The sequence below is a fragment of the Lichenostomus cassidix genome, chromosome 1Aa (assembly GCF_008360975.1).
Source record: "Lichenostomus cassidix isolate B80296 chromosome 1Aa, HeHo_3.0, whole genome shotgun sequence".
Lineage (NCBI taxonomy): Eukaryota > Metazoa > Chordata > Aves > Passeriformes > Meliphagidae > Lichenostomus > Lichenostomus cassidix.
In genome coordinates, this window is record NC_139480.1 from 30,585,111 (window position 1) to 30,605,919 (window position 20,809).

General features: G+C 34.8%; 1 protein-coding gene across 3 annotated transcripts in view; it reads left to right on the plus strand.

Annotated features, from left to right (window-relative positions):
• SLC16A7 (solute carrier family 16 member 7) overlaps positions 1–20,809 on the plus strand; it is a 79,946-nt gene that overhangs the window by 16,105 nt on the left and 43,032 nt on the right. Inside the window, exon 1 of one of the 3 annotated variants that reach the window (XM_085043986.1) lies at positions 599–628. The exons of the other annotated variants lie outside the window; for them this stretch is intronic. The gene's annotated coding sequence lies outside the window, so the exon portion shown is untranslated. Of the gene's footprint in view, positions 1–598; positions 629–20,809 lie in introns of those variants that run through there. 3 annotated transcript variants of the gene reach the window in all.

Genomic DNA, 20,809 nt, shown 5'->3' on the forward strand with positions numbered 1-20,809 from the left:
CAATTTTGTCCAAATGAGAAAAAAATTGGCCTTTTGCAACATGTTAGTTGCTTTAAGTGCCTCTAATTTTCATTTTAAGCTTCTACTGATGATCTTTAGAGCATTTTTATTATACTTTTTTCATTGAATGAAATAATATTAATGTTGATCTTAACTTAGTGTATGTTATGAAAGGCAGTTTCCCAACCAGCCTCACCATACATGCTGAATTCCGAGAGCATTAGACACAAACTATGTTCAGGTGTCCCCAGATATTAGCGCTTATTTTAAAGGCTACAGCATCTAAATTAAATTTTGAAAGTGAACACAGAATGATAAGGAAAAATTCTGCATGTCAGACAAAGAAGCTGTGAAAGAAACCACAAATAGTTGATCTAATGTTCATAAACCAAGGATGCCCTTCTGTGGGATTGTGTTCTGAATGCTGAGCTTCTCCATAACCTCTTGCACTTCAGTAATTTGAGATTCTTGTTGGTTTGACAATTGGTCACACAAAATAAACTGTCTAAACATCATGTGTGATAATCAGCCAATCAGGTCTCCAAAGAGTCTTTAAATGTTCAAACTGAACAAAGGCTCTGTGTCTCTCAAGTTCCGATTATTGTCTTGGACAGCAGCTCTCTGCCAGGTAATGTGCTGTTTTTCTATTTCCTTTTAGCTTTATTTAGTAGCAATAGGTAGTTTCAGATTACTGTGGTAATCCATGCAAAACTAATTGACTAATTAAATGCAAGACAAGTCAGTGCACCAGCACATGTTGCACAATATTTGCTGTTGGCTTTTTAATGATTATCTAACATGTATTGACGAAAGAGTGTGAAGTACTTTAAAGGAGAAATATTCTTATACTCTGTCTAGTCCTAAAAAAGTTTTAGCAAGGATTAACAGATGAATGGTGACAATTCCTAGTCTTGCCAAACTCTATTGATTTGTTCATATACATTGCCAAAATTTCTGAGGAAATAAAGACTTCAAAGATGAGCCTTCTAAAGAGAAACTTAAAGTGCAGTTCAGTGTAGCTCAGGTCAGATCAGAAGAATTAATGCCATTTGTTCTGCGGTAACATGTAATTTATAAATGCAACATCAATTTTACCTACAAGACAAGTCTTCATGGTAAACATCTTATTTTCTTAAGGATTTGGGAGGGAAGCAATAACATAATCCCCCTGCATGAAACCAAGTGATGCAATGAAGGTTGTTTATCCTTGCTGAGCACTTACACAGATAGCTCTTCTGCAACACCAGAGATTTTTGTAATAAAGGATGAGGGGTTGCTTTAAAGCAAACAGCATGGGGGTGTATTTTACTGACACAAGTAACTCTGTTTCAGTCCTTTGCAATGTCAGCATTCAGTATCCTATGCCTCCTTTCAGATATAGCCACTTAAAAATTACTGCATTCCTTAGAATCAACTCAAAAGCAATTTCCAATTCAGTTCTTTTTCTTTATAACAACAGCTCTAAAATCTTCAGGTTTTGAAAATAGTTAGTCCACTTGCAGTTTTAGAATGGCTGATTATACATAATTCTGTAGAAAAGTTTGCTGAGTTTATTTCATGGAGATAATCTGGTGATTTTGGTGCTGTTTTTGTCATCCCTGTTATCAAAGCTTAAAGGTTTAAATCTTTGTTTGCTGAGCTGAAAACTGAGTTTAAAACTGTCTTTGATTTCATTAGAGTAGGCTGTTGGCTTAGAGGCCAGAGTTTTGGCTGTCATCTTCAAAACTCTTCTGATGTCAGAAACACTGTAGGGGCTTATCATTGTAAGGCTGCGGACTTAAGTGGGTCAAACTTTAAAGAAAAAAAAGACAAAACTCCTTAATGGAGTCCTCAAACATTTCCAATGGATATGTTATACCTTTCTTATCTTTTTTTCATTTGTATTTGCTTGTGATATAATTCTCAATAAGTCTACATGAAATATTATTCATAAATTGTTTCTAAAAGTAAAATAGTTGGGAGTTGAAAAAAAAAGTAATATTTTGTTTTTCACCAGTGACTGAGACTCCAGTGTATATTCGCAAAGGCCCACTCTCGTGTAGAACTGATGTATTTAATCTCTCCAACACTAAAAATATTCTCTTGACTGTTAGCAAAACCAGGAAATAACAGAAAGGTATTCCTACAAGACAATAGTAGAGAGGTCCCCAAGTCCTTACATAAAGGTTGTGTCCTTGAACAAATGATTTTTCATGAGAAAAGAAAGCGCTGTGCTTGACCCACATAACAGAGGAAAGCAGGAGAGTGAAAGATGTGTGTACAGTGTAGTTGCAGACATTATAAAACAATTTCTGCATGATGTCTAAACATTGCTTTATGATGTTTCCACTGGGATATTCCACTAGTATATGATGATAATGAATCACGGTTGTACTTCACTGAGAGCTCTTGCCATGACTGCATACTTTTCTGATTTTTTTCTTCTTCCTGTGGATTGCACATGGAAACAAAGGAGAAAAATTATTTGAGGAATATAACCAGAATAGTAGCAGCAAAATTACAATACTGCTTAGAAATGGATAAACTTTTCAACACAGTTTTATTTTGTTTTGTCAATATTTTTTTATTCAAGCTAGAAGTGCAGCTTCAAATATAGTCTTGTGGAGAATGTGAAAGAATGCTGTTAAAAATGTCCCTGGGCAGTGCATATGTGTTGGCAAAAGTGTGTGTATGCGTTTAATACTTTTTTTTCCCCACTTCTGTAGACATAGCTTGTCTACAGCAACTAATTTGAGAAAGAATATTTTCAGTTAAAGAGAGGGATTGAAACAAGACAAGTGCTTCTTTACTGATAAGGATCTCAACATCTATACAGCATCTCTGTTCAGCTGGAAATGTTTGTCCCAGATCTAACTCCTACATGCTCAGATGGCAAGTCTTCACAGCAGGGAGAAGTGCCATCTGGTGATTCAAAACAATAAAAAACTGATGGAATCAGCTTCTAGGAGATGACAAATGGAACTGGTCATCAACCTCAGATAAAATTGCCATATGGAATGTTTGGTCCTGAAGATCCTTAAAAGTGACAAAACATTCCACTATATCTTCAGATTTCCATTTAAATTTCTATTCTTTCATTATACTGCAGAAAATTAATATTATATGTTTAGCAACAGTAGCTCATAATTAATGTATTACGGTAATCACAAAAATGTCAGTATATATGATACCTGCTAATGCAAAAGCTATATATACTATATACATCAACTATATGAATTATGGAAATTATACGCGTATATTTGTCCTTTTACATTAGATTTTGAACTCTGGTACATGATTTGTCATTTAGTATTTTAGCACGTGTATAAAACTGTAACAATAATATCTGATGTATGAAGAAACTAGAGAAAATAATAGGCTAGAAAAATATCTTTTAATGATAATAAAAAATATTTGACATTTGATAAGCTGATGGTGGCTCTGTTGGTCTCAAATTTAAGAGCAGAGAGACCATGAAAAAGGAAAAGGGTTGGCTCTAAGGTTGCAGAAAAAAAGAAAACATTAAACCAGCAATATTTCATTCAGCAAGTTCACCTTCTTTTTCTGAGTAGAACTGTGTCATATAAATGTTCTGGTTTGTGGTGAGAAGGAATTAATGGCAAAGAAAGTGAGGTAAACTCAATTCTAACTCACTGCATTTGTTTAAGGTTCATATTTGTAAACATTTAGACAATATTAATTTTGTGTGCATACTCGGAGTATCCAGTTCCTTTTTTTGTAGAGCATATTATGCAAAGTTATAGGTCTTTTTCATCAAAACCCTGTTTAAGAGGCTCATCAGAGTGAACTATAATGCTGTAGGGTCTAGTAAGAATATGCAGAAGTACTAAAATGCTGTGTGTAAATATTCACAAGAATTGCTGCTTTAGTTTGAATACTAAAATACTTGTTGATAACAAGGAAGAAGCTATAAAACATTGATAATTAGGCAGATTTTCTTTTAAGTTAGGAGGCATTTCAAAATGTCAGACTGTATGTGTATTTCTGTAAAGTGATTAAAAAGAAGGGAAATACAAAATACAGATGGTATTTAATGAATATTAGACCATATCCAATTTTGTAACTTGTGTGCTTAAAAAGGATTTACTACAGAGTTGGGTTTATACATCACTGTTAATATATTATAATTTTTACTTGAAAGCCTTTTGGAAAGTGAAAAAATGCATAAAGGAAAAAATTATCCTATTGAGCACTTATGTATATGTATAGAATTGTGCAGGCATTGTTTGCATGGAAATTCTGATTATCTGCCAAGTATGAGCTCAAGGTGTCGTCTTGTACCCTGTGAAGTTGTAACACTCTTTGTAGGCAGTGCCACAGATGATAGTGCAAAAAAGCAATATTTCTCAGCCAAATCCTCTTTTGTAATCCCCTTTAACCTGCTTTTCCATTAATTTATATTATTGTCTTTTAATTTAACCGCTGGTGTGAATCTAGCACTACAAATGAATAGTGTCTTTTGTGGTGTAGATAACCTTATCCACAGCAGTATCTCTATTTTTAGCAGATGAGATGATAATTCTTTATATTGACACACAATGACTAGATGGGTCAGGGTGAGTTTGCATAAAGGAATGAGCTCCCTACAGTTGTTTCCAGACACCTTGACAATGAGAACTGAAGTGAGTGTTTCGTTTATTCATTTCTTTCCATTCAGAAGGTCAAAATGAAGTGGTATCTTAATTTCTGTTTCTCTGAGTTTTCAAATGAGTTTTAATTTTTCATTTTCAAGTCATATTTAATTTGAAATATCAGAAGAATAAAATTAAATTCTTGGTGTCTGTACAAAGTTAAGAGAATTAATAAAAAATACATTTCATTGTAAATTGCAATAACAACAGCCTTATTTTAATGCAGCTTAACTATTTTAGAAGACAATTGATGGTCAAAGCTAATGTTCCCATAAAGCAGAATGAGTGAAAGCAGTAATCCTTGTGGTGACTGCAACTGATGATGACCTTTTTGCATCTATCATGTTATTAGAAAATTAAATAATTTTCTTCTTCAAGACAAACAATTTTTAGCTGCCCACCAGTATATCAAGTTCTGCTCATAAAACCTTTCACTCTGTCTTAAACAAATGAAAAGAATTAAAAGAACTGACTAATTAATTCTCAACACAGAGAGAGAATCAAACAACAGATCTGAGCTGTAAATGACTGAACTGTTTAAGGAGTTGATAGACATTTTAAGAAGTTCTTTGAATTCTAGGACTTGACTGTGGCTTAAAGCCAGGCCTCCTTTGGAAGACCAGTACTGCATTAGAATTAGAATTCCTTCTGGACAGCATGTGCTGCAACAGGAAGTCAACCAACCTGTGAGATGGAACAGCATATTCCCATCTGTTGCTGGCCAGCTGTCCTGTACATCCCCCTCCTTTTTGAGAGCTCGGTCTGACAGCAGTAGTTATGCTCTTGAGCCATCATGCAGCTGAGCTGCAAACATGAATCACAAGGGGTAGGTGCACTTCACAGTCACTTTCCTGTCTAAAATTCAGCCCTTGGGTGTGCTGGGCTTTCTAGCTTTGACCCAGAAAAATATTTAGTGTGTGTTTGTGTCATTGAATCATCGAGGAGTCTTTTCCTAGAGAGAAGAATAAAGGCCTTGTTAGGACTTGATAATGGGATTGTTTATTGAGGTTTGTTACGGGGAATATTGTTGGAAGAAATGAGTGCTTTGCTGGTAACCACTGGTTTACAATGCTTGGTAGTTAACCAACTGTTTTATATTTCGTTAAATATACCATTGCCTTGTGTCAAGAGAGCACTCATCTTTGCCTCGAAAGATTTATTCCCACATTTGCAAATAATAATTACTCTTCCTTTTTCAAAATGGATAATTTTGCAATTTAATCAGAAAATGCTCTGACAGTGGCTACAGATGTGGCAATTCACAGTGTCTTCTGAAGTCTAGACCTGTGGGAGCAGGATAAAATACCAAGAAAACACCTCTTTAATGTTTGTTTTGGAGAAAGAGATGGTGAAATGGCTGTTAAGATTATTTGAGGAGCAGGATTTCTAAGGGAAGGATAGTGTTTTTTTGTTTGCTTTTTTCCCCTCTTTAGGTTTCAGGAATGGTTCAAAGTTTATTTAGGGAAGTGTAAAGAAACATAGTTCACTCGTTGTAGATTTGCCTTAAAAACATTCATCATTAAAGAATTTGTCTTATCATTTATTTGAGTAGCTCATCATTCTTGTATTGTGAGCAATAGCACATAGTTGTCACCTACTGTTCTTTACATCATTGTATTTTTACTGTGTCACAGACATAGAGCCGCAAGAATATGTGATTGATGTCATTACATCATCTTTAGGTTGAGTGTTAAGAGCCTTCTCATGTATTTCACTTTATTCTGTGTGTCTGTCTATCTGTGGTGTCTGTATCAAGTGTTAATTAATTTTTCCACTCTCCCTTACTGCTGTCAGATTCATTAAAGCTGAAGCACTTTCCCCAGCTGACAGTAAACGTCAGGTATTTGTGAAAGAAGGGTATGATAGAAATGCATATTGCAAAAAAAAAGGATACTTATTAGATAACATAGTGTGTTTGGCTGGTGTGTTTGCTCTGCAGCCTGCACTTCCTCGGGAATGCAGAGATGGAGACATGCTGGTGCAGCCTGGGCACCCAGGCTTGTGGTGGCAGGGAAGCCACAGGCAGGCTGTGAACTGCAGCCAGTGCTTCTGGAGCTTAGGAGGTGACTCACACACATCTCTGCTGCTGGCTAGCCTTTGCCTGAAGACATCTGAATTTGGGCACCAGCAAAGGAAAAACTTAATCTAAACTGGAAATGGCAGGTTGATATAACTTCAGCTTGAGGGTGATTGTAACTTCGGCTGACAGCCTGATGGTGGTGTGCAACTCAAGCAGTATGCACTGGGAGTGCATTAGGTCAAGAAAAGGAGGTAGAAAAGCAAAACTAGAACAGCTGATCTGGGAAGGATAGTCTTTTTGAGCCCCTTGGATTTGCTCTTTTGTGTAAAGGGAATGATAGACATGAAGTGAGGTGGAGTCCTGAAACATGCAGTTGAAAGGCAAAAGAACTGAGGATGTATCTGGGATGAGTTATGTGATGTATATCATGAAGAAGGCTCCATGAGAAGCAGCCAAAAACTCCTTTCTTTTGGTATTTTCTGGTTTAAGGCAAAGGGATGGAACTACAAGATAAGAAATCAGCTGTTTTGGGGCATGGTTAGATAAGCTTAGCTACTCAAATGCAGAAATCCTTAAGATGCAAGAGGGAAAGCTATCCCCCTTCTCTCTGTTATTGCAATCACTCGTTTTAAGACTAAAAGTCAACACTTGGAAAGATTTATTTGACAGAGGACAAAATCATACCTTCTGCAAATCAGAAGTTAATGCATAGTATGAAGAGGAAGCAATTTTTTGTTTAATGCACCTTCATGCCCACCAAACAGGTACTTTTAAGATATTAAATAGAGAAATAAAGAAAAATGGAAAAGAGAGAAGAAATCCCACCTAACTGGTAATCTTTAAAAAGTATTTTAACCAAACATGGCATTACAGACACGTTAAATCACTAATCGTAAGTAGACCATCACTGTACTAAAATAGTGGTATAATTAAACAAACATTTGGCATGGTTTGGGCTTTTGGGTGTCTACTTCTGTATGTTAACTGGCTTTCTTTTCTTCTTCTCTTCTCTTCTCTTCTCTTCTCTTCTCTTCTCTTCTCTTGATACTACTTTTCAGAGAGTAGGAATTGAATTTTAGTATCACTGCAATACATAAAATTACTGATGTGTCCTCAATTTTAAATTGAGATAAATCACTCATTTTAAAATGAGTAATTTTTAATGTGTAAGGAAGAGAAGAGGTGAACAGGAATATAATTCTGGAAACTAGAAATTTTTGCTTTAGCAATGAATGCTCTTCACATATTATTAGGAAACTAGTTTGTATCAATCAATATGAAACACACCTTTGGAAAAAACATTTTTTGCTTAATACGTCTTTAAGCAAAATGACTTCCTCTGACTTATGAGGAAGACTTTCTATAACATATGAAAATATTAAAGTTAATTACAGTCTATGAAAAAAGCATTGTGGGATTCATTGCATCATTCACATAAAACACATTGTTTTCTGTCCCTCAGTATTTTATTTGTTCAAAATGATCCCATGATATTAATTTTTGACTTGGCAAGAATGATATAGATCAACAGTATGTGCTAACATCTGGCCACATAATGCAGCTGAATTAGTTGTGTGACAGCAGTAAGAGAAGAAAATTGCATGCAAATATACATAATTTTAGGCTCAAGGGCTCAGTATTCCTGTGTAATGTTGATTAAACAGACTGACAAAGCAGAAACAGTGTAAGAATGTAAAAATATCATTAGTTCCAAAATGAAAGTTACTGTAATTCAAGCAGTTGATGCAAACTGAGGAAAACAGTGTGCTAGCGCTGTGTGCAGTCAAATCATACTGTAAGGCTGATGATTTGGTGGGTATTGTAGGGTTGAAATAGGAGATCTGAAGAAAAATTACAGAAGCAAGTCCTTCACAAATAGAAGCATTATATGTACCACAGTGAAATAGAACAATGACAAAATGCAGCTTCATTAGTTATTTCATCTATATCAGATGAGTCCCCAAATTGCTTCTAAAACCTGGGGTAACAATTTATATCTATTCTTGGGGATTATTTAATTTCTAGTGGTTTTCTGAAGGGCAGTTTCAACTTAAGTTCACAGAGAAGTTTGTATGCATTAATTTCCTAATGATACTAGGGAAATGCTTTTAGCTAAATATACATTCCTCATCTTTCTTTCTCTGCTACCCATAATATTTCAGAAGTTGAAATTTTTTTTCCTTGTAAATAACTCTCCTTATGTCTATATCCTGATGGCCACATGTATCAGGCATCAGACAAAAAAACATTGCTGATGAGTCTGAGTAATTTTAGACTAATGAGCTAGATCTTGGCTTCTGAGATGCCTTATTGGGGTATCTCAAAATGCCAGGCAAGAGAGAGGTGTTCTTAAACACGGAGGCTTATTTCCACTATTTCCTCTTTTCTTACAAGGACAGTGTTTGAACATGCTTTGAGAGCACTGCTTGTTTATTTTTTCATGGTGAGTACCACAATTTCTGAAGTATGTTTGACTCTCTAATGAACTGGAAAGAGGATTTTTCTTAACCTGTAGCCTGATTTAGAAGTGCTTAGGTACTGACATTTAGCCACTTGTTAATCTCTTCTTTTGTTGTACAGTATGAACAGTACAAACATGATTCTGCCTGCTCAGAACTGAAAAGGTATGTCCAACATTAGAAGTGCTAGATTTCCACAGAGAGTATTTCTGGGAGGAGATGTAAGGAAGAAGTCTTGACAGCATTACAAGTTATAAAAATTACTTGCATTACTTTAATATTGCCGCAAAGCTACCTATTGTTATATCAGCACATTTCCTCAAATTTTTTTATGCTTATTTTAATATTTTTCTCTCCTGTTCTTTATTGATTTATTTTCACCTTGATTTCCATCTAATTTGTGCATCTCTATATTAAAAATCAGAAATGTCTTACCTTTTTAAACGGGTATTGGGATAAAATGTTTCATGCAAGTCTCAAAGGCACATACAGCTTTTTCAGTTTTTGATCATCCTAACTTATTTATGAATAGAGAACCAATTTTATTTCTTTCCAATCCTTGTTAATGAGGATGAAGTCCATTAACAATAATGGATTGATGCTATCATGATATAATAATCAAATGTCAATATATTCTTTGAGCCTCAATCTTGCACTACAAATTCCTCATTTCAGCATTTAACATGATGTGCATACCTGTACTGCTAATAAAAATAATTTTATTGCAGAATTAGTGTAATCTACAGAATAACAGTCATGGGAATAATAAGTAGGCCCAGCTTCAGGGAAGCAATTTTTTACTGTGACTTTGCTTTCAACTTTTGTCACGTGTGGTTTTCACAGAGTTTCTTTTATTACCCTGTGCAGTTGTCATAATAACAGCATGTCTGTTGTTGGAAACCTCAGGCTGTATTGGTCACAGGCATACCATGCAAGTAGGAAAATTGTACTTAAACTGTGCTGTAGTACAGCGTTACTTGGTTCATTTATCTGGATTCAGGCAGCTGAGGGTGCTTCAGCACATTTTCTGTTAGTATAAAATTTACTTCTTTGTCATTTTTGATGGATCATTAATTACCTTTGTCAGGTTGCAGCAAACAGTTTTGTACTTTAAGTCTAGCAACAGGTTTTGTAGGATGTAGTGTTACTCCTGAGCTTATGTGGAATAGAACTAAAATAAGGCTGGTTTTGGTTTGCTTTTATTCCTTTTGAAATAATTTTCAACATTTCTCACTGTGCTTTATTTGCCTTGTTACTTATGTTTCATAAAATACTACATACCATGCATGACATGTTTAAATTGGTTTTGCTACATATAAACCAGTGTCTTGGATATTAAATACTCTGATCCTTTTATTCATTTGCATTATCAAGGTGAAGTTTCATATATTTTCTTAGAAAGAAAATTCCTGTTTTAAAATTGGAAAGTGAAATGAACAGCATTGCTACTTAAATTTTGATTTAAGAGATAATTTTGAAATAGTTGGTCAGGGCCTTGCATACATGGAATCACATTTCTATTACCTTACATCTTAACAATACCATATTACTTTGCAGAATGTGTTCTCTACAGTTTCTGAAGATAAATCTTTTCTTTGTCATGACATGAGTTGAACACTTGGAAGTGGAGATTCATTAAATAACTGGTCAATTTAAAAACTAATTTCTGAGTCCTCATTGAAAACGAAACTGTTGTCAGCAATTTTTTTTTCTAGAGAAGCTTCTTGTTAAATTTATGTGCATGGATGAGACTGGAGCATCAAATAGGGAATGAATCTGGAGAATTAATTCAACAGGTTTTGAAATCTTATTGATTTTGTTTGTTTACCTATTTCAATCAATATTTTTTCTTCAACTAATTTGTCATCAACAATTATGTTTCATATAACTTTTATCTCAGACATGTTGGAGAAAACATAAATCCGAAGCCCAAGTTTCATATAGATTTAATTGTTGGAAACTGCTATTAAAAGAATCTGTGAAAGGTTTTACATAATTTTGTTCCAATAACAAAGACTGATTTTTTTTTACCCTCTTTGCCCCCCTCCTCCATCTGTAAGACTTCTGAAATTGAGGGAAGAAAAAAAGGTTTATGCTAGATATTCCTCTCCTCTGACCCTAGTTGTCAACTCCTCTGATATTCCTCCCAAATTTGGTTCAGGATCTGATTGTTCAAGGTGAAAAACAACTTTGCTGCTGTGTTTTCTTCATTGTAGTTGATCTGTGGCTGTGCTCATACTACTCTGCTGGCTAGCAGTATTTTGAAGATGCCCATGCATCTGTATTTCTTGCAGGAAATAATGAATCTGATCACTGAAAAGAAGGAATTGGGTATATGCTGGATGCCGGGAAACAAACTAAAGAGCAAGAAAACAGTTACAGAGAATAAACATTAGTTTATATTTGCTCCTAAATCTAGTGTTTAATAAGACCACTTGATGAAGAAAGTAGAAACTATTAAATATCCCTGAAATTCTGTGTTGATAAATTTTTTCAAATAAAATTCCAGCAGTTGCCTGTATTGTTTCCTAAATCTGTTGAATGATTTCACAGTTGAAAGCTTTTTTTGGTGTGGCAGTTCTCCAGAAATGGCATGTTGTTCTGTGCTGGTCAGCTGAGGTGAGAATGGCTATTGGAAAAAGTGCTTCAGGGTGTCAGCAAGCCACAAATAGTTTTCTAAAATACCTGTGACTGTGCCATGCCATACAAAAAAAGATGCCTTTATTACTGTGTGAAAGCACAGAATTTATATCTGGCTTTACTAGAAAAGGACAGAAAGAAAAAGCCAACTGTACACCACAGAGAGATGCAAACCCTCCTGAGAGGGGAGAGTCGACTACTTGTACGTGCATGAGGTTATACATGCTACTGAGCCTGCCCACATTTTCTTGCATAATCTTTTCCATCTCCTTGCATGACTTAACTCAGAATATAGTACTGGCAGGGTCAATGAGGGTGAACCAAAAGCTCTAGTCAGGAGGCTAAAAGGTGACCTTGTACTGCTGTGATGCCAAATTTCAGCTGAGGCTTCCTGAGAGATCCTTGAGTTATGAGTGCAGATATTAAAATATTGGAGAAATAAGAGACTGTTTTAAATAAGATAAATGTGATGATACAGAAGGCAGAATGAAATCAAGCCTTCAAAGATTGTTATGTATGCAATGCAAATCCCTCACAATGTTTTCCTGTTTTGTTCATGGCGATTTTTTTCTTTTATATGAGTAAATTGTACTTTGGCACAGGAAAATGCTAATCTGCTCCTCTTTCTGTGTGTATATTTTAAACAAGGACTTGCTCATGCTGCAAAATGCAAACAGGCAATAGCTTGACTAGTGCTGAGTATGGGGACTTTGCGTGTATGGTTTCAGCCAAGTGACATGTAACACCAAAACCAGCATTAATTTCAATTTTTCCAGTAAATCCTTACATTTCAGGATGAATACAGGAGGTTTTTTATGGATTGCTTTTTTCATTTGCAATAAGTAAAATGAAAAGTTTCTTGGTTTATTATCATTCCAAATTTTAAAAATCAAAATGTCATATTTTTCCAGTAAAAGAACTTGAATATTGGATTTCCACTTGGCCCACTGAAGATGGAATCTGTTGTATTCAGAATAATCAAGAATATATATTTCTTTGCCTAGGAAAAATAATGTGGGATGAACTGCAGAGAGACTGTTGCTAGCATATAATCAACAAATTAACACTGTTACTAGGTTTTGTTCACTTGCAATTAGAAATGTGATTGGCATTGAAATTGCTAAGTTTGTACTGAAGACAAAGGGGGATATTTTTTCAAAGACTGAAAAATATTGGCTTTAATCTTTAATAGTTTCACATATCACTAAAATTTCTCATCTGAAATGTTGCTTTTAATGCATTTTGTCTCTTTTTCAGCTAAACCCAGACTTGTTCACCCCTCAAAGTATATGTATCTATAAATCTTGAATGAGTGTATGAGACTGATTAAGAAAGTTGCATTAAAAAATATGGGAGTTTTATGACTTTTTTGGGGGGGGTTTAGTTTGCATGCTTTTTGTAGCTTTGCTTTGTTTTATTTTGTTTTATTTCATTTAATTTCATTTTGGGAGAGAGAGAGAGAAAGAAACTTCTGAAATAACCTTTTCTCTACTGAGGTTAGGTTATTTGTATAAACAAACCATTGATGGTTTTCTGTAAATAAGTGAAAATAAATACATTACAAAAAAAGTGACATTTGGGGTTCCCCACTACCACTCTCATTTTGGAAAGTTTTATGCAGAACTTATTTTTTTTATGTTTCCCTTGATTGTTCAAAAACTTCATGGTCTCACAGTTCATGGTACACAGATTTCACTGCGTAACTATCGACAGCCTGCCTGTTGTTTTTTAATCTTTGACCCCACTCTGGTGGTGTCACCACAGTGATAAAAGATTTAAAGATCCAGGTATGTTAAGTTGTGACAGTGATCTGTGCAAAAGGCAGCTTCAAAGGGCAGAAATAATATAGTGTTAGAGACCTTGCATTGAGTAGAATACATAGGCTCCCACAGTGCAAACACACTGAGGAAAGAAGCTGATAGATGATATATTCTACAACTCCCCTCATCACTGAATTCTCATCATGGCCAAAACAAAATTAACAACATCAATCTCATATATTTATGTATAGGTGCTTAAACTGTGAGGTTTTAATAGTTTGAGAAAATGATCTTGTTTGCTGTTTGCTTTGGGTACATGTATTTCACCAGCTCTCATCATCCTTTAATTCACTACAATAAAGTTAGATACAGAAGGGAGCATAAGTTTCATATGTAAGCTTGGTATATGTTTCATACATACATGATAATAAAAATAGCATACATATAAACTCGAGTAATCAAAACCTCAAAGAACTGCTGTATGATATTGAGGGCCCTTAAATTTCTTTTCCCAGTTAACTTAGAGAGCTAAAGTTCTGCTTCTAGCATGATCAGAAGTGCCCCAGCCTTTAGTATGCTGGATGTCTTACTGCTATTGGGTCTATTAAATAAACAACATGAGATGATTTTTTAGGTCTGGACTGTTCTACATTTTAGAGATTACCTGTTAAATAGGGTGCCACACTGTTGGTTTTGTTAAGTGACACTGGCACTTCCTTTTTAGGCATAATAATTAGGACATTTCTTAATGTTTGTTTTCCATGCAAGAAGATTCTAGCCAACATAATTTCCCTTTCAGGAGAGAATTTTAATTCTGAGTCTATTCAGGAGAACATTGTCGGTTGATCCTGATAAAGTTTTCTATTTTGAAAAAAGTACTCTCATATTCCTTCGCTGCTGAAAATGCAAGTGTTAACAAAATGTAGCCTGAGCAGGAGACATTGCCACTTTGGAGATAGATACGTAGACTTTATGTTTTTCTGAAGTGACTGTCTTTCCTCTACAGGTGTTAGACAACAGTAACCAACAACCAGCTTACAAAGGTTGTGAGCCTAAATGTTTTGTTTGAAATACAAATGGACTTGTGCACATTATTAAGCTCTTTGTTGAACTGAGACGTGAAAGTCTTGCCTAAAAGTACAAGAAAAGTTTGATGCAGAATGAGAGAATGGATTCAGGTAACCAGAAACCTAAGTCATTGCTTTGACTGGAAGACTGGTTATATGTCAGGCATATAGTTAAAAACAGTCAAGTGTATATTTAATATTACTGGTACACTCACAAGTACAGATAATGAAAAATTAATCATTAAGATGAAAGAATAAATACAGTGGAATCTATGAAAAAGCAAAAATTTTCAAAAATGGAGGGAATAAATCTGTCAATCTATTTCATACAAACCAATCAACTTCATACAATCCAATCAACTCATACTGGAGTGGAATGATGCTACAAACATAAAGAGCTGATGTACACCTTGGAAGATTTAGGACATCTCTCTGCTCTGTGTTTCCAGTGCTGCGTACATCAGTCTGTTTAAAAAATAAACTTTGTAATTCAGAAAGGCTGCATATTTTTCACTTTTAGCTCCTCAGCATTGATATCCAGATAAAACAAAAATCTACAAGCAATTATAATATTTAGATTTATCTGTATACACATTCTTCTGTGAAGTGTAATATCCTGGAATGGAGATAGTAATTCTGTTTTGGAAAATGGTTTGTTAATAAAATATATCCTTCTTTGACATCAATATGGATAAAGACTCCATCTCAAATTATATGGGAGCCATTTCATGTCAGTCCCATGATGCAAATATGCCCTAGAGCCATCTTTGCTGCGCTTAAATAAGCAATTTATTTCAAGTGCTTTATTGGCAATTACCAATGATTTTGTCGTTACTTGGCGGCAAAAGGCAGTGTGATACTACATTATTTCATATCAGAGCAGGTATGTAGGATGTATTATAGTAAATAAACCATAACTTTGCTCTGTTAACAGACAAAAAGAAATCTGAAAGTAAGCTTTAGCTGTGCATAGTTTCATCATAAAGACTTGTAGATACATTGGGTATGTGAAATATGGACGTTATTTTTTCCTTTTGTGATTATGAGGGAGGCCTGAGTAGAACCTTTTTCTTTAGCTTATATCAACATCATTACTATGGCTAAGTAATTTTCACAGTTTTGAATTAGTTTTGACATTGTATAATTGCTATGTACAAAGGATATTGTCCTGTTTCACTCTCTTAGGTGTTTAGAGATAGTTTGTAAAGATTTTGTTTCAAACTGTGTTAACTTGTAAATATGTTTTTATTATTATCACCAATAAACCAAGATGCTAAATAAATCCACAGTATTTGTATTAACATATTTTCCAATGAACCTTGGAGGCATTCCTCATGCAGAAGCCAAAATATAGTGAATTTCAGTGGATGATATAAAAGATTTTAAGAGGGTGAACATGGGTGATTCAAGGCTCAGGTAATGGACAGAGTAGCCTTTTACAGCATTTACTTAGGAGCAACCCATAGCAATGAAGAATGCAGATAGATGTAGTATATTCTTCCAGAACGTTTTTTTTTTTTTCTTGCTATTTTAAGAAATCAGGATGAACAGAGGCATTTATAAAAGAACAGTTTATATTAGGTGGTTCTGCCACTGGTCTGAAATACATCTGCTTAGCATGATGAGTAATCACTCAGTCTTAACCTTGAATCTACTAATGTATTGCTTTAGTACCTGTTTTACATGTAATTTTATCCTACATGCTCAGAGGAGGGGAGTGCTTTGTTTTATATATTTTTTCCAGGATCACAGAAGGCGTACAACTTTATATGACATGAGTACTGGTTTGTTTTATTTTGTATTTATGTTATGTTTCCTTACAATGCTTCTGGTCACACTTTTGGTCAAGTGCTCTTCCTGAGAACTGTATTGTTGCTCTGTGTTTGGCTTTTCTAATAGTACAAATTCAGTATAACAGAACAAATATTGTAAGTGCAGAGCTTCAATCTGTTAATTTTATATCGAAGAACAATTCTATTATTACAATATCTGTTCTATTTAAAAAAGGTTTAATCTTTATTTTTGTGGGACAGCCTTTCAGATCAGAATTAATTGTCAAATCCAAATGAAGTTTAAGGGAGCTGTTTTGGTTTTTTTTAAACTTCAGTGAGCACTCATTTTTTATTTGCAGGAGGTAGATACATAAACATGATGTTAGAAACCACCACCTGCATCTTCAGATGTGGGGTGTGATAAGTTTCAAAAGTACATAAAAGTTTGCTGTCATTTAAAATGAGATTTTTGCATTACTTATTATTGCTTTTCTGCTCTGTTTGTACTGGTGTGTAAGGTATGGAATCCCTACTCTGTCTTTTCTAGAAATATGACTGAAGAAGTCTGTATTAGAAAAAAAATTATTCACTTGCATTCAGAATTTGTACATCATCTTTGCATTTCTATTTTTTTTTTCTTTTTAGTAGTTGTAAAAAATCTATGAACTGGCATATGAAAAAATAGTTTTATTTAGGAATGGTGCTAGAAAAAGATTATGATTTTGTTTTGGTGGAAATGAAACAGTACTTTGTGTTAATTTACCATCTGAAATATGCTCAGCTATCATGGCTAGTAATAATAGCTATTTTGTTGCCTATATGTACTGGAAATACCCTACAAATCAGGTTTGGGTCTGATGCACAACAGATAGAAGCTAGAGCTGATTGAAAGACTCATAAATAGCCAGAGCTACATAACTTCTCATGCACTCCACCTCAAAGTACTGTTTTGTTTTGCAGAGGAGTTATAATTTTAATCAGATTTTGAAGATGAAAACAATACTCTTTACTTCATCTTTTTGCTCTCTGATACTTGCTCTGGAAATCTGAAGTTACATTCTGTTACTGTCCTTTTTCACTTCCCAAAAATTGAAGATTTATTAGTGCTGCATCTTTTAAAAGTCAGCTTTGTTATGCAGGAGTCAATCACACTTTTTCCTTCAAAGGCCAGCTGAAGAACTCTGTGCATTGAAATTTCATTCCACAGGTACTATCATCTACATACCTGGTACCATTTCCTGAGATGCACCAGCAATATACCCAACTCGGGTTTATTTTTCCATCATATGCTTCTTTCATCATGTAAAGGGTGCAATAAATGCAGGTGGTGTTTTACAGACATGGTTTTGAGTCAGCAAGTTATATTAGGGAAAAAGGAAAGAGACAATCCAGCTTTTTCTGCACATAAAAGCCATACAGATTTATTTGGAGCTCCTTAGGGCAGAGTTCATTTTACCCAGTGTTTCTTTTTTCATATAAACATTTTGTTGACTGTGGAATCTCACAGTGCTTAACTTCAATGGAAGAAAAAACAGAACAAACCCAAATTCTGTGCTTAGTATTCAAATTGCAAAATATCATGAAAATGGAATAATAATGATCAGAACATATATTTTATGCTTGAATCAGATTGCAACAAGAATAACTTCCCCTCAGGAAAACCTCACAGTGTATCTAGTAATATTTTGAGAGGTAAGATAAATATCGAAAAGTGTGTTTGGAGAAGAATCTGCAAAGAAACAAAGCTGTAGTTAAACCCAGTTATCCCAGGAGGTGCTGATTGTTTCATCTGCAGCTATTGAGTGAGAAAGGATCTAGCTAAATAAAACTAGAAGTACAGATTTGGAATTAAAATCCCTTTACTCCACTTTGAGGTCAGTTTGGCTGTATGTGAAAGTTCGTGTATTGGAAGTGTATGCGTATTCTATGCATATCTGTGCATAGGTAGATAATAGTTTAAGACTTCAGTGAAAATAAGTAAAAGAGGGGTCTTTAAAGGCTTTAGAAAAACACAAACTCCACATTTTGGTGTTTTGTACACAAGGAAGAATATTACTGTCTCGAAGACTGAAAGTGATCTTCAGGGAACTATAATGCTTAAGCTCTGAATCCCAGCATTGTATTGCTTTCTTAAGGAAAAGCCTTGGGATCTACACAACTTGACTGCCACTTCTTTGTTTTGTTAAAGACAAAATGCATAGGTATGTGGAGTGTGCTGTACATGTTTTTATGCGTTACAAACAACTTTGCATATAGAAACTTTGGCGAAACTCTTATGAGTACATAGGCCTTCAGTAGAACTCACATGAACAACCAAATGTGTGTATAAATCTGCTTTTTACAAGGAAAAACACAACTGGGTATTTTACCTCTGAACTGATTAGGGTTCTGTCCTGAAAGGGACAAGAGGCTCATTTCTTAGATTGATGTGCTCATTGCCCTGCACTGGATATGGCTTGCTCTTGATTTGTTGAACTTCCGGGTAAATATTATTTAACTAGTCTCTTCTGTGAATATTTTTCCTGTGTCCTTTTGCTAATTGGAAGGATGCAAATGCCACAGAGATCTTTATATTTCTTGTCTCATTTGCTATGTATTTTTATAAATTTTACTACTGTTTCTGTGTAGCTAGTGTAGTAAAATTTTGAAGATTTGAATTCTATTGTTCTAGATTCTCAATAGTGAGAATAAGCAGTGTTATATTATCTCAGTTTGCAGAAAAATATTGTGAAGTGTGAAGCTTTTTTTGTGATGAAACAGAAATGTGAAACTGATGCTTGTGATATATAGGTATGGCCTGGGCAAAGAAGGGTTATGTAGAACAAAACACCTTGGTACATGGGAGAAGTTTCACAGTTAAGAGTCCAGCATAAATCAACAGCAATGAATTTTGCAGTGGATTTATCGGGTTGCTTTTGGGCAATGAAACAATGCTACCCCATATTCTCTAGCAAGCAAAATGAGAAATTTGATAGCTAAACCACAACTAATGCATTAGCAAGTTCATATCATGTAACTAACAGGCTGTTGCACTTCAGTTCTTGAGCTTTTGGGTCTGAAACACAGACAGTGACCTTTTTGCATTGTCCATAGGAAGAATAAGAGTTCCTCTAGTCTTAAGGTTTGAAAGGAGCACAGTCACACCAGATAGATGCTAAGTTCTGAGATAGATGCTAAGTTCTGCTCAAAAGGCTTATGTTCCAGCAGGCTTATGTTTCTCATTGTAAATGAAATGGAAAATAGTATGGTATTAATTTAAATGCACAGTGCTGGGATTAAATGGAAAATCTATAATGGGAGATTCAAATATGGAAAATCTATAATGGGAGATTCAAATATGGAAAATATGACCAAAAATGGAGAAAAAACTGATTTCTAGATTCTTCAGAAATTCTTGATGTCAGCATGAGAAGGGAGGGTCTTCAGAATGATCTAGCACTTCTCATGCATTCTTCAGTGGTTGATCATCTCTTTGACTGTATTGACAAGCACCAAACAACTTTTCAGTGCCACTGTGCCAGAGCAGACCCACAAGCTTGATGCATATGATTCTGTATGTCTTCCCAACGTGATTCATTCTGGTTATTCTATGAGAAATTAGTAAATGGCAGGAAAAAAGTTGCAAATGATACATGCATAAACAATATGATTTACATAAGCCCCTTGATAAATTTTAAAGCATTTTAGGAATTGATTGAAGGTTGTTTTTGCTGTAGCATTTTAGAATTATTCTCTAAGAGCAGTGTTCTGTACTCTTTGGGTGTTGTGTACTTTCTGTGTTAGGAAAAAGTGTCCTCTGTAATAATCAAGAGAGGGTTTTTGATCTCCCCATGTTCAATTTCTTACAATGGGTGGAGGAGTACGTGTCAGAATTTGATTAAAGTATCTTGCTCTTTAAAGTTGTTTTGTATCTATATCAGCGGGTCATCTCATTAACAGTTGGACGAAGTACATAGTAAGTTTGTAATTAAACATCCTCTTCCTTCCTGTGGAAATCAAATACAATCATAACTTCTTCCTTCCCTGTATTTGTTTGTGCTACAGCATTGCCATTGCCTAAATTATATTAGTTTTGGTACATACTTCAAATGCATTTTTTTATCATCATGCTCCAGACTGGAAAAATAAACATCATATGTGTACTTATTTTATGTAGCATCATGCCATGATACTCAAACAGAGCTCAGTTGCCTCAATGGGATACTGAGCTAACATAGCTCTTCTGTTCATACTAGCCATGTTTAGTCATCAAGAGATGGCAAGTGACTACACTGTCCTGTGTAAATCTATGCTTCCCCATTTGAGCTGTTTCCTCAAAGTTATGGGTTACTAAATAGGAATAGGCTTTCTTGTGTCACCCCTTACCAGCATAAATATCAGCTGAAGAAAGGCTGAAAGTTGAGTGGACCCATTAAAGTTAACCCACTTTAATGAAAGTGGGTTAGAGAAGTTAGATTCTC